We start from the raw sequence: 13,043 nt of genomic DNA, 5'->3' as shown, positions 1-13,043 counted from the left end.
CTCAAATTTTCAAATTACACACCGATGAGTAAATTAGCCTACTACTCTTAGCTATCACAAATGCAACTTTGTGATGAGAAGCAGCTTCAATAAGAAAAACAGATTTAAGGTTTTTTACTTCCCCCAATAATGTTTAAAGATTATTTTTTAAAATGAGCATCTTAGAATTGACAAAGGGCATTATTATATACAAGTAACTGTGCTAGGCTCGAGGGAGAAAATAGAAAAGAATGCTCTCAAAGAACTTAGAATTCAGGAAGTTATGGACAACATTGACTTATCTATTCACCTACACAAATATCTAATTTCTACTTGTTCAAGTATAACCCTAAATAATGATAACCTCGATTGAACAGATCCACTAAGCATCCTTTATGTGCATGCTTCCACCACTTTTGCATATAGCCAAGAAACTGTATTGAAAAGGGGAATGCATTCAACCCTGGCTGGGTAGCTCAGCTGATGTGCTAAGGTTGCAGGTTTTATCTTCGGTCCGGGCATATACAAGAAGCAACCAATGAATGGATAAATAAGTGGAACAACAAATCTCTCTCTCTCTCTCCCCACCCCACGGCCTTCTTCTCCCTCTAAAACATTTTTAAAATATTTAAAGGGAAGCATTCATACATTCGCCTAATGAGCAAGTATTTACTGAGTTTTTGTTCCTCTTTCTATGTGCTAGTCAGTGAATGAGTAAGAAAATATTACCCTTAAGAATCTTGCACCCTCATAAGTGATTACTTATCCTTTTGAATTAAAAAAAAAGATGCCATCTATAACATAACACTTATAATACTATTGACCAGTTACACACACGACATTTCAGAACATGTTAACCATCACCATGCAACCCGACAACAGGCTCTTTCCTACCTGCAGATTTGGCTGTTGACTAACAACAAACATATAAACTAACTGTTGAAACCTAAGAGTTTACGTGAGTGATATTCCCTTCCTTTACTTTGACATCAGCCCTGCTGCCTCCAAAAACCGAGATGTCATTTGAGTCCACAATCAGCTTCACAAGCGGGGTGTGGGGGGTGGGGAGTGGTGTGTGTCAGATTTATGACCATGACCAATAAGTTTTGACACCTCAAAGGCCCAAAGGGAGAAGCAAATGTATTTACATCCCACAATCACTCAGACCTGACTTAAAAAGCAGAGTATAATATTTAGTAATACTTAATATAGTCTGTATAGGAGTATTTTGTTAACTGCATGAGAGAAAAAGTGTCCAAGGGAGAAGTTTGAAGATGAAGTCATCAGGGGATGCATGATGACATGTCCGGTAAATGGATAAAAACATGTGGGAGGAACTCAGAGAAGCGAGGTGTTCATTCAAATGTGTAAAATCATTACAGACATGATATATACCACTAAGAGTGTTTGTTTTTAAATTAAAGACGTTGTTTAATGTTAGGTGAAATTTAGGAAAATAACAATTTTCTTCTAAGGAATAGACAGGCAAATACCTGTAAATTAAGAATTTATATGTTTTATTCACAATGTGGGATTATGAAATAGTTGCAGGGTTTCTTCAGGAACATTTGAAGACAGAACTTTGCAGAAATGCACTAATGACTATGATTTTATAGGCAGTTCAGTAATAAACACCAGATGCTAAAACAATGTTTTCAAAGCCAGGATAAAACTCCTTCACCACCCTAGCTACATTTTCATTTAATTCAGTCGCTCACTGCAGAGGCAACGGGGGAAACATTACTCAACGGCTCAGTGATTTTAAAAGGCATTGATCAATACACGCAATTACAGAGTAACAAACTGATTTCTATTGGTTACCTTTTATAGACCTGACTCAGTTTGACATGGACCATATAGTATGATTTTTAAAAATCAATATATCAAGTGAAGATAAAACCGTCCAATGAATTTTTACTCACTAAAAAATTACTTATTTAAGTCACACAGGACACCGCTTAAGTACCCATTGGCTGGTCATCATTCCTGCCCAAGAACTCCCTGTGTGAAAGGCAACAGGCGTTATGAGGGTTCTAAGTCTAACAGACACGGATCCAGCTTTTTGTATCTGGACCACAAGCTACTCATCTACGTCTACCAGCAGCTACAAATGCCAGAATTGTGTGGCTGTGTTAAGCTGAGAGCTTTAAAGACTACTTAAAAGAAAAGAAGAAGTGTTTTCACTCTTGAGAATTCAATTCTAATTTTGTGTTTGTGGAGTACCTGCTATTAGACTCTGTCAGGAACAGGTAGTATCAGGGTGAATAAGGCATTCCCAGCTCCAAATGTTACTTCCATACAAAAAGTCATTGAAATAGGTGTTGTACATGATAGAAAAATAAATCAGCTTTCCAACATGGATTTTATCTCCTCAATACCCTCTATGTTCTTTGCAAAAAAAGCATGAAATAATGGTATATTAAACTTAGAGTAAATAGATGCTATGTTTACAAAAGCTTTAAAAATTTTCCATAAACTGGGATAACAGTGCCATGATTAAATTTTATTGACAGCAGACATCAGCCAACGTTATGGGATGGGAGAAATTTTGGAAGCTGTTCTCATAAGGGGAAAAGTGGTGTAAAATGCACTGACTTGGCTCAGCCACAAAACTTGAATAGAATGGAGACTGAGCCCATGCCTAGGAGAAATAGGTCCAAGAAACAAATGAACAGCATGGGAGCTGGGAGTCAGGGGCAAACCCTGGCACAGGCATCATGTGTAAACCTGAGGGCAATGGGGTAACACAGAACCCCCAGGGAAACAGTAACTCATGGTATGGTCTTAGCAAAATGTACCAGAGGTGGGTGGGGGATGGGTGGGTGGGTATGACATGCCAAAGACAATAAGACTTACTTATTCCAAACTTTTCTAGCCTTGACCCATTCCAAACTTTTCTAAATTTGACACACTGTCTCTTTAAATGATTATCAGTATGCTATCAAATTTCAGATTAAAATGGGGCTGTGAATTATCTAACTTTAGACAGCATTTATAATAATCCATTAAAGAACGGGAAAAGAATCTTGAAACTGGTACTATATATATAACAATCACCTAAATAAAATTAAATAATAATTAATTAAAAAACACAGTTTATACATTTTGATCTTAATACCAATATATTTCACATCAAAGGAATCTCATATTTTTCTTATTTAAATACTTGTCATACGAATATGCTGTTCAAATTTTTCCTGAATAAAGCAACCTAGATTCTAAAAATGTTGTATTTGTGAATTGTAACTGTAATAAACTACTGTTAGACAAACGACTGAATCATAGTTTAACCATAAATTTTACTATGTAACAAACAACAGCAGTAACATTTAAATCAGATTCTTAGATGTATAAAGTTATAAAAAACAAAATTAATCATAGTTTTGCTACATCTGGATATTAATTACATAATATTTTGTGGTTTTGTGGGGAGAAAAACTGATGCTACAAAAAACAGCTTTAAATAAGAAGTTCTACACAGAAGAAGTAAGTCTCATATGTGAACAGGTATTTGATGATCTGGTTTAGTAATTAGTGATTGGCATTTATAAAATTACTAGCTAATAATGAGCTCAATGAGTGTGGATGCCTTGATGTTTCTGACACAACTAAATAAATACTTTGTGGAATTGGTAAAACTCCTCGAAGTAGTGATAATGAAGTAGAGACTGGGGTGGCTGTTCTCCCTCCCCCAAAACTTTTTGTGTCCATGTTTTCAAGCTCAATGAGGAGGAGTCAGTATATTATTGGACATATAATGGAAATGTAATAGTTTCATGTTCCACAATGCATCATTATCATATTGCTGAAAATGCAATAGTCAGAAGACAAAACAAAACACTATCAGCTGAAATTTATTTAACCGAAAATTTCCCAACTAACCTTAGGATCACTGTATTCCAAGGAAGTATTACAACAGAGTGCACAAGGTTTGGGGTGACTGTTGGAATCTATCCAGCCTTCTCTGGCAGTTAATACTAATTAACACCTCCTAAGGTAAATTATTATCACACTTAGTGACTCAAATCGAAGTTTACCAAATGAGTACTGTTTTCCCCACATCATCACTGGAGTTTTGTGTGTTCTTTATGCTCATGTTTTCAAGCTCTCCAGGAAAGAGTTGTTATATTACTGGACACATTTCCTTTTTTTCTCTGAGGTGTTAGTGAAAATAGCCTCCTACGTTCTCCACGCATTCATCATTTATTGAAAACCTGTGTTGCCGAGGACTAAATGAATGACGGAGCCTTAAGCACTTGGAGTAGGGCCTGGCACACAGAAACCACTACCGAAGTGTGTTAGCTATAAATTACCACGTGCTAGACTCTGTGTAAGACAGAGGGCCTTTCCAGCTCCAGAATTCCTGTCAATGGAATCTAAGACTAGATGCCAGGGGGTAATTGAGTTCTCCCCAAAAGGGCTTTAGTGACTCAAGTTATCCAGCTACAAAACGCTTGCCCGTTTCAGAACTCAAGTTGTATTTTAAAAGCAACTCCTATTTTCTTTCTCTCTGAGTGTACACACACACACACACACACACACACATGCCAGGTTTTTTTTTTTACTTCTGATCTTTGCAGATACTGGTTCTGACACTGAGCTCTTCCTACCCACATCTTGAACCGGCAGGACTATTATTTAGTAGCTCATTTTAAAAATCACTTTATAATATACTCAACTATTATTGCTTTAAATAATAGTATTTCTTTAGGAAAGCGAGAAAAAGTGAACATTTGGACTCCTGAATATTATTCATCAGAATAATTTATGCTTCCTTATATTCTCTTAAGATATGCTCTAGATCCAATGCTCACCCCTCAGTATTTCACCCCTCAGTACCCCACACAGCAAAGAGAAGACTTTTTGCACAACATACGATTTTTGTGTATAAATATATATAAAGGTGAGAAACAAAGTTTTCCCGCAAGTGTCATGAGATGACAAACTGATAAATCTAATAATTATTTCTTATTAAAATTCACGTAGAAATTTTACAATGTTGATATGACTAAGCTTTATAGAAATGGTTCTATAAAAGTTTGCTTTATATCTACTAGAGAAACCTGACAAAAATTAACAATTTGTAAGAATCCAACATTTTCCAGTCTTCCTGCCAGGCTCAAAAGATGTAAACCTCATTTCAGGCACACATGGAGTTATCTTCCGGTCAGCTTCCTCCTAAGTCAAGCAACCTTGAGCAAGTTCATTAACTTTTGTGCCCCTTTGTGCCCTCCATAAAAATGCATAAAATGTCACACAATAACTATTTACAAATAAAATAGTCATTTGTAACCTACAGAATCTACCTTAGAGATGCCTATTTCTTCTTTTTCATTCCTCTGTCATTCTTCCAGTGAAGGTACTCTATCACCTTATGTCAGCTGTTTTTTCAAATTCAGCTGAATTTGAAACACAAAAACTAACTTATTTTGAATGAAAAGAAAAAAACCTAACTTATTCTGATACTGTCATACCTAACACTACCTTTATATTAGCTTGTTTACATATATTTCCCACAAACGCTTCTATATTATATTTTAAAGAAACCATATATTTATTTGGAAGAACTCATCACTGAGAAGACTGTACTAAGTTTTGCAAAGTAAATAATCTCATTGTCATGACATGCTCATAACACAATTTCTTCGATAGACTCTCAAATGTTCATAGGTAAGTGATATAACCCGTTGGACAGTCTGTGCTATTGTACATATAGTTTTATTGCGTTTCACTGCAAAGCCTTCAAAACAGTCATGTATTTGGCCCACACACATGCTGCCAACTAGTGTGGTTTAACCATGACAGCTCACTCTAGCCATCCTGGGCACACCTGCTTCCAGACAGTCCAAACAGAAACACCACTGTGCAGGGGGAAGGGCAAGGGAGGCCATGCCTCGCTTCAGAAATGCCTTGCCACTTTCCTCCATTAAAGGTAATGTTTTAGAAGGAGCTGTAACAGAGAGGAATTGATACTAGGCTTATACACATGAATACTGCACATGGCTTGCCATCCACACATGGGCCTTTATGTGTAAGAAGTAGCTACTGAAACATGGTAGTAACCTTGACTCCTCCCCAGAGCAGGAAGGTCACATTCCTGTGTTTTAGAGTTAGGAACAAATAAATAAATCATACACTTTGGCTACAGGTAAACACATTATAATATATCTAAAATTTAATTCCTACATTTTATGAAATGGGGATGTTTGAATACACATAAGACACCTCAGACTCCTGTCAAGACCAATAAGCAACAAAACTAGGAAATCGATTGAAAGGCTGTCAGCCACAAGACTGATGTTTTCAAGCAAGTAGTGTTAGAAGGCCCTTTCTACTAGATGTCGAAAGAAAGCACTGAATAGAAGGAAAACAACACAGATACCATTTTAAGACAGAAAAGTGGAATTGTTTAGTATGAGAAAGTATAACATCTGATTTAAGTACCGTATATTCTAAAATGTAAAGCTAGGGCCCTGGCTGGTGTAGCTCAGTGGATTGAGCACAGGCCTGCGAACCAGACGATCGGGGGGTCGAGTCCCAGTCAGGGCACATGCCTGGGGTGCAGGCCAGTTCCCAGCAGGGGATGCACGAAAGGCAACCATACATTGATGTTTCTCTCCCTCTCTCCTCCCCCCTCTAAAGATAGATAGATAAATAAATAAATAAATAAATAAATAAAATGTAAAGCTGTATGACCCATTTTTCTCAAAGAGAAGGACATGAGATCACCTGTATACCAGTTACTATGTACCAGGCCCTATTCTAAGCACCAGTGGATCCATTAGCTCATTTAATATTCACAACCATCTTATCAAGTAGGTATTATTATGACCTTTAAGGATAGGAAGGAACTAAGACACAGAAAAGTTAAATGCTTTGCNCAGACGATCGGGGGTCGAGTCCCAGTCAGGGCACATTCCTGGGTTGCAGGCCAACTCCTAGCAGGGGATGCACGAAAGGCAACCATACATTGATGTTTCTCTCCCTCTCTCCTCCGCCCTCTAAAGATAGATAGATAAATAAATAAATAAATAAATAAATAAAATGTAAAGCTGTATGACCCATTTTTCTCAAAGAGAAGGACATGAGATCACCTGTATACCAGTTACTATGTACCAGGCCCTATTCTAAGCACCAGTGGATCCATTAGCTCATTTAATATTCACAACCATCTTATCAAGTAGGTATTATTATGACCTTTAAGGATAGGAAGGAACTAAGACACAGAAAAGTTAAATGCTTTGCAAGAAGGCCGGACAGTGAAAAATGACAAATTCCAACCCTGGCTGTCTGGCCCTGGAGCACACTATTTAAGCATTGCATTGTAATATATTTATCGATTTATTTATTGACTTGAAAAGTCTCATGGATATTGATGAAACGGTCAAATGGCTGCTTATATCAATTTATTAATGTAGTTGCTTATACAAAATTACAGAATCATACAGAAAAGCATTAATTGAAAATAGTTCTTACTCTCACTTTCATAAAACAAATAAAAAATTTTCCACACAAGTACTGAGGTACAGTTAGTTGATTAATTATCATGTACGTATGTCCAAATAAAATGTCTGGTGGCCTATTCAGAAACACAGTTTCATGAGGGTTTTCAAGTGGCAGCTACTCCATCTCACCCCAAACGCACACAGCATATAATCTCTTTTTCTATTTCAATTTGTTTGCAGCCAACAATAACCATTGATCTGAAAAGCGCATATGTCTCCAAGGGATTCTAAAAAAATTTCTGGATCACTCAGTCCAGGAAATTTTCAATAAAATACATGGCAACTGTTGGCACCAAGTCAGGTAATTTACAAATCATCTTCTGGGTAGCATTTCACCTATTCAAATTTGAAATTCTTTTGTGCATTTTCTCTATATGTTGGCAGCAATTACTGCTGTTATTTTAAGAGCAAGTACTATGTCATGAGCAATGTGCTGAATATATGTCGTCCATTTATTCTAACACTTATACAGAGCCCAGATACTGCACTGAATTGCTGAAGAAATGGAAGTTCAAACAGCTCAAGTGACCGATCCAAAACCCCAAAGTCATAGGTTCCAAAGTCTATACCCTTTATACATTGTACCCTAACTCTAGACAATTATAATTTGGGGGTTATATTCTAACTAAATCTTTATATGCCCTCTTTCTTATCTAATGTAAAAACCAACCCTATAAATATATTTTTGGCAAAACTTGTGATTATCCATATAGTCAGAGTAATAATATTTTACAGTTACTAAGATTGTCCGTCTCCTGTTTTCCAGGACCGAGCAGGTTGGTCGATGAACGCAATGGTCCCTGGAGAGGCAGGGGAGTCACTGGCAATAGCAGAAGACAGCTTCCATGACCAATTAGACAACACCTTTGATGAGCTCCCAAGGGGCTGGGCTTAGTTATCCCGGCTGTCCACATGCTCAAGGGAATGCGGAGTTAGGGAAATGAGCGTTCAACGTCAAGAAAAAAAGACTCCTATGGGATCCATGGAGGATCCTAAGCTGTTTTCTTTTTGAACAAAAATAAATGGTTTGGGGAGAAAGCCTCACGCAGAATTAAAAACATTAATTCACATGTAATTTTTAATTCTTTAAAAAGCATAAAAGCTACTTTACTCCCAAAGGCAAATGTACTAAGGTCTCTAGACAATAACGTACCACAAAATGCTGGAGACTGGCTAGTTATTTACTCACCAGCGTCCTTCTCTTCCTACATTTCCCAACCTCCCTTACAGTTACACATGTGCCAATATAATTAAGGCCAGGCCTCTGGAGTATAAACATACAGAAATGACGTATGCCCTTCCACACCTTATGGATACAAACCTTTCAAAAGGACTCATCGTGACCTATCTCCTATTATCAAAAGAGTTTCCTTTGGAAGACAACAGCTTTGAATCGAACGTGAGACAACCAAGCCACAAACCAGAGGGACCAGGATCTCTGAATCACGGCTCAGAAGGAGCTGTCCGCTGAATGATCAAGAGTCCTTGCTTTGGATTTCATGCAAAAGAGAAATGAACTTCTGTTGTGTTGGAGGAATTGTGGGTTTTTTGTTTTGTTTTGGTTTTGGTTTTGGTTTGATACAACAGCTAGCATTGTCTAACTCATAGTAATACTACAATAATAGTTGTGACCTAGTTGTGAGAAAATCTTCTATGGTGAAATTCTAAATTCCTTAGGGAAAAGTAGTAGGGCTCTGCTAACATCCTGGCCTAATGGGATTGTGTGCAATCTGACTGAAATAAGCATCAGAGTTCCTGCAGTCGTTCAACCAGACATGTTTATTGAAAACCCACTTAGTACCAGTGTACCAAGAACTAGTCCAGGTTTTCTAAATATAGCAGTGAGACAGACTCCCCGCTCTCCTGGATCTTACGACTAGTGGGTGAAGACAAGTAGTAAAAGGATAATAAAGAAAACTGTCAAATGGTGGTAAGTACTTCACTGAGCAAACATTAAAAGAGACTGACATGATAGAAAATGACTGGATAACCAGGGAAAGATCTAAGATACGATATTGAGATAAGAACATTGTTTTTATATTCTGACATACTTTCTAAAGAGATAATCATATTATATTAACAAGAGAGACACACACATCTTATATATATACATATATATACACATACATGCACATGAGTTCTACATAGATGCACATGCATACTTTATATAACATATTACATTTCATATATTTATAAAGATTATCTGATATTTATATTTGTCTTTGGTAAAATTGGAATATATCACTAAGCCAAAGGAATATAATTACTAAACATTTTATGAAAAATTCTCAGACTATTTATACAACTTTAAAACAAAAGAAACAAATCAACTGAATGTCACAGTATTTTATGAACCAAAGACTAGTACAAAATCCATTCAGAGATGTTCAGTGCCCTGTGAGTTGGAGAGCCTTAATATCTACTCAAATTTCAAGATACAAATATTATGTGATGAGAATGTAAGGCTTCTAAATAATTATTTGTTCTCAAGAAGTACCATGTAATAGGTTAAATGGAAAATCAAGTCTAGAAGCCACCTAACTTGGTCAACTGACTTTGAGTACTCAAAAATTCATTGAATAGACTGACTGCTTGGAAAAAATACTTCTAAATAAAATATATGTTATTGTCTTTTTAAATTTTTATTTATTGTTTAAAGATTTTATAAAATTTTATTTACTTTTAGAGAGAGGGAGAGGGAATGAGAGAGAGGAAGAGAGATATCAATGTGCAAGAGAGCTCCACTCCACCAATCAGAGGACCTGGCCAGAAACCCAGGCACGTGCCTGGGAATCACACCAGTGTCCTCTTGGTTTTGGGGGCAACACCCAATCCACTGAGCCACACCAGTCAGGGATATGCTACTGTCTTTTAAAAAAACAGGAAATAATGAAACTCTTTCCCTAGGAAGAATCTTGAATGTACTCAAAATCCTTGATTTCACAGATTTTATATCTGTGGCATTTGTGTGTGGCAGTAGAAAGTTGGGGGAAGGCAGAGAGCATCAAACAAATAATAATATGTCACAGAGGTAAGTAATTTGAAATCGGATAAAGTAGGATGGAGGATGGAGGATGGACAGTCTCATTGCTAAAAGAATATTTGAGTAAAGACCTTGATGGAGTGAATGGCTCAACCCTGTGGATACACCCCAGGGAAACAGGCATTTCATCACATACAAGGTCATCAAGAGCAAAAGCCAAAGGTAGGGGTGGCCATGGCAGGTTTAGAAACAGCTAGGAGGTCAGCACAAGCTCCGAGAAGACCAGAGGGAATTAGGACAGAGAGACAGTTGATGGTGAAATCACGTAGGAAGGCTGTGGTAATGCTTTTGGATTTCATTCTAAATGAGATGGGAAGGCACCTGGAGGATTCTGAGCACTAACAATGTATGCAGCATGAATTTAAAACAGTTTTCTGAAGTTTTAAACTGTGAATATATATTATGTTTTGATGACTATTTAATAGTAGTAATTCCACGTAACTTACACAGAAAAAGATGTTTATGACTACTTGTTATCAAGAGGCTGTCAACTAACAAGGACATCATAGCTTGTCTTACTACCCACAAGTATTAAGTCAACCAAGAAGCTGTGTCTATTCTAAGTTATCAGTTGTGGGTACATTGGCTCTGTACCTGTATTTACTGAAAATCCCACTTTAGTCCTCTTCTATATATGTCATACACACACACACACACACACACACACACGGAAAACTACCTGGATTTTAAAAGGCATCTCAGATCCTACCTAAGGGTTCATTTCTAGATTTCGTTAAAATACTATCACAACTTCTACTTTCCTCATGATGAGTATTACACCACAGACAATAACCTTCAAATCGAAATATAATTATATGTTACTCTTCTTCAGGTACTAACAAAAACAACAGGCATTAATTTCAAGCGCCTAGTGTATCGCCTTTTCCTTTTCCTTCCATGGTAAAGATATTCCTTTTAGCATTTATTTCCAAGGTCGTCAATGATGAGACATTTAATTTAACGTATGCTTTCAAGGACTTCATGTGTCAGCCCTGGCACACCAGATAATTCCATCACTTTGGTGCTGTCTGGAGGGCACTGTGAGAGAACTGACTGAACATGTGCGGTGCATGACTCATTCCCCAGGGCCAGCGGGCACAATGCTGCATAAATTGCAAGAAGTCTCATAAATTTTTCTTCTTCCTTCATCTTTCCCATGTTTTGTTTGTTTGTGGAGACTGACAAATTTCAGACACTGCATCACCAAATAAACAGTTGCATTACTAACAGTCAAGCACACGTTACCTCATAAGGAGACTCCTTCCTAACACCCTCACCTCTGTCAATGCTGCAGCCATTGTCATGACCTTCTCAGTCGTCTGCAAAGATTTATTTACATAATCAACTGACAACTCTCTTAGGAAGGACACTCTTCCTAAACTAGCACCAACACCCAGTATCCCATCCCTCTACTAAGCGTTTACTTTCCTCAAACGCCAGCTGCTCTCCCTGAACTTCCCTGTGAAGTGCGAATGTGAATACATATTAATTTATTATCACAAGCTAAACCAGGGCAATAGAACAGCATTAACCAATATCTGCCTAGGGAATCGTGTGAGCGGTCTGATGTAAACGGTGGTGACATATAACATAGGATTTGCAAAGATTACCCCACTTCACTCTTCGGCCACGGCAGGACCATGTGTCTTGCTTCTGTGGGACTATTATATTTCCCTTTCAATCCCTTCTCCATGCTGCAGCAGGGTAAACTTTTACAGAACGACCCAAAAATGCACACCTGGTCATGTGAATCCCCCTTTCAGCGGATTCACTTTACCCTCAGGGAAGTATTTTGCTTCCAACCACTGCACCCACTAACTTCTTTTGTACTACACGGATAGAGCTATTTATGGTTTTTTCAGATGTCTCTCCGCATCTCCCTCCTGAGTCTTCACCATTCCCTTCTCCTAGAAGAATACGCTAACCTCACGGAGAGCTAATTTTCTGAACTCTCCACCTTGAGTTCAGATGGTTGCTGATTAACAGTCCAAAGTGCCCTCTGGGTGTGTCCAAAAAAGAGCACATCTGCCTTTTCTCATCACTTTTTTCTTTCTTTCAAAGTGACTAAAATATAGTCAGTACTTGTAATAAATATGCAAATCACTGAACTATTAACCCTAGTTTAGAGTTGAAGATACTACATCTGACAGATTGAATAAGAATGGTCTGATCCCACCTTGGTTGCTGTAGCTCAGTGGACTGAGCGATGGCCTATGAACCAAAGAGTCGCCATTTCAATTCCCAGTCAGGGCACATGCCTGGGTTGCAGGCCAGGTCCCCAGTCAGGGGCACGCAAGAGGCAACCACACATTGATGTTTCACTCCCTCTTTCTCCTTGCCTGCCCCTCTCTAAAAATAAAAATAAAAATAAAAATAAAAATAAAAATAAAAATAAAAATAAAAATAAAAAAGAATTGTCTGATCCCTTCCTAATTCTACAGCCGCTCTTTTCCACCAGCAAGTGCAGGTGGAATAATATTTCATTTTATTTACCAGAATAAAATGAAAAGTCAGCG

The 13,043-nt window shown here is 37.5% G+C and overlaps 1 protein-coding gene across 12 annotated transcripts in view; it reads right to left on the bottom strand.

Annotated features, from left to right (window-relative positions):
- Positions 1–13,043, bottom strand: part of RAPGEF2 (Rap guanine nucleotide exchange factor 2) — a 219,966-nt gene that overhangs the window by 50,011 nt on the left and 156,912 nt on the right. The gene's annotated exons all lie outside the window — the stretch shown is intronic.

The sequence above is a fragment of the Sturnira hondurensis genome, unplaced genomic scaffold, assembly GCF_014824575.4.
Source record: "Sturnira hondurensis isolate 20B ecotype Veracruz unplaced genomic scaffold, ASM1482457v3 Scaffold0010128, whole genome shotgun sequence".
Classification (NCBI taxonomy): Eukaryota; Metazoa; Chordata; class Mammalia; order Chiroptera; family Phyllostomidae; genus Sturnira; species Sturnira hondurensis.
Note: the sequence above shows the minus strand (reverse complement) of the source record. Positions and strands in the feature narration are given on the sequence as shown.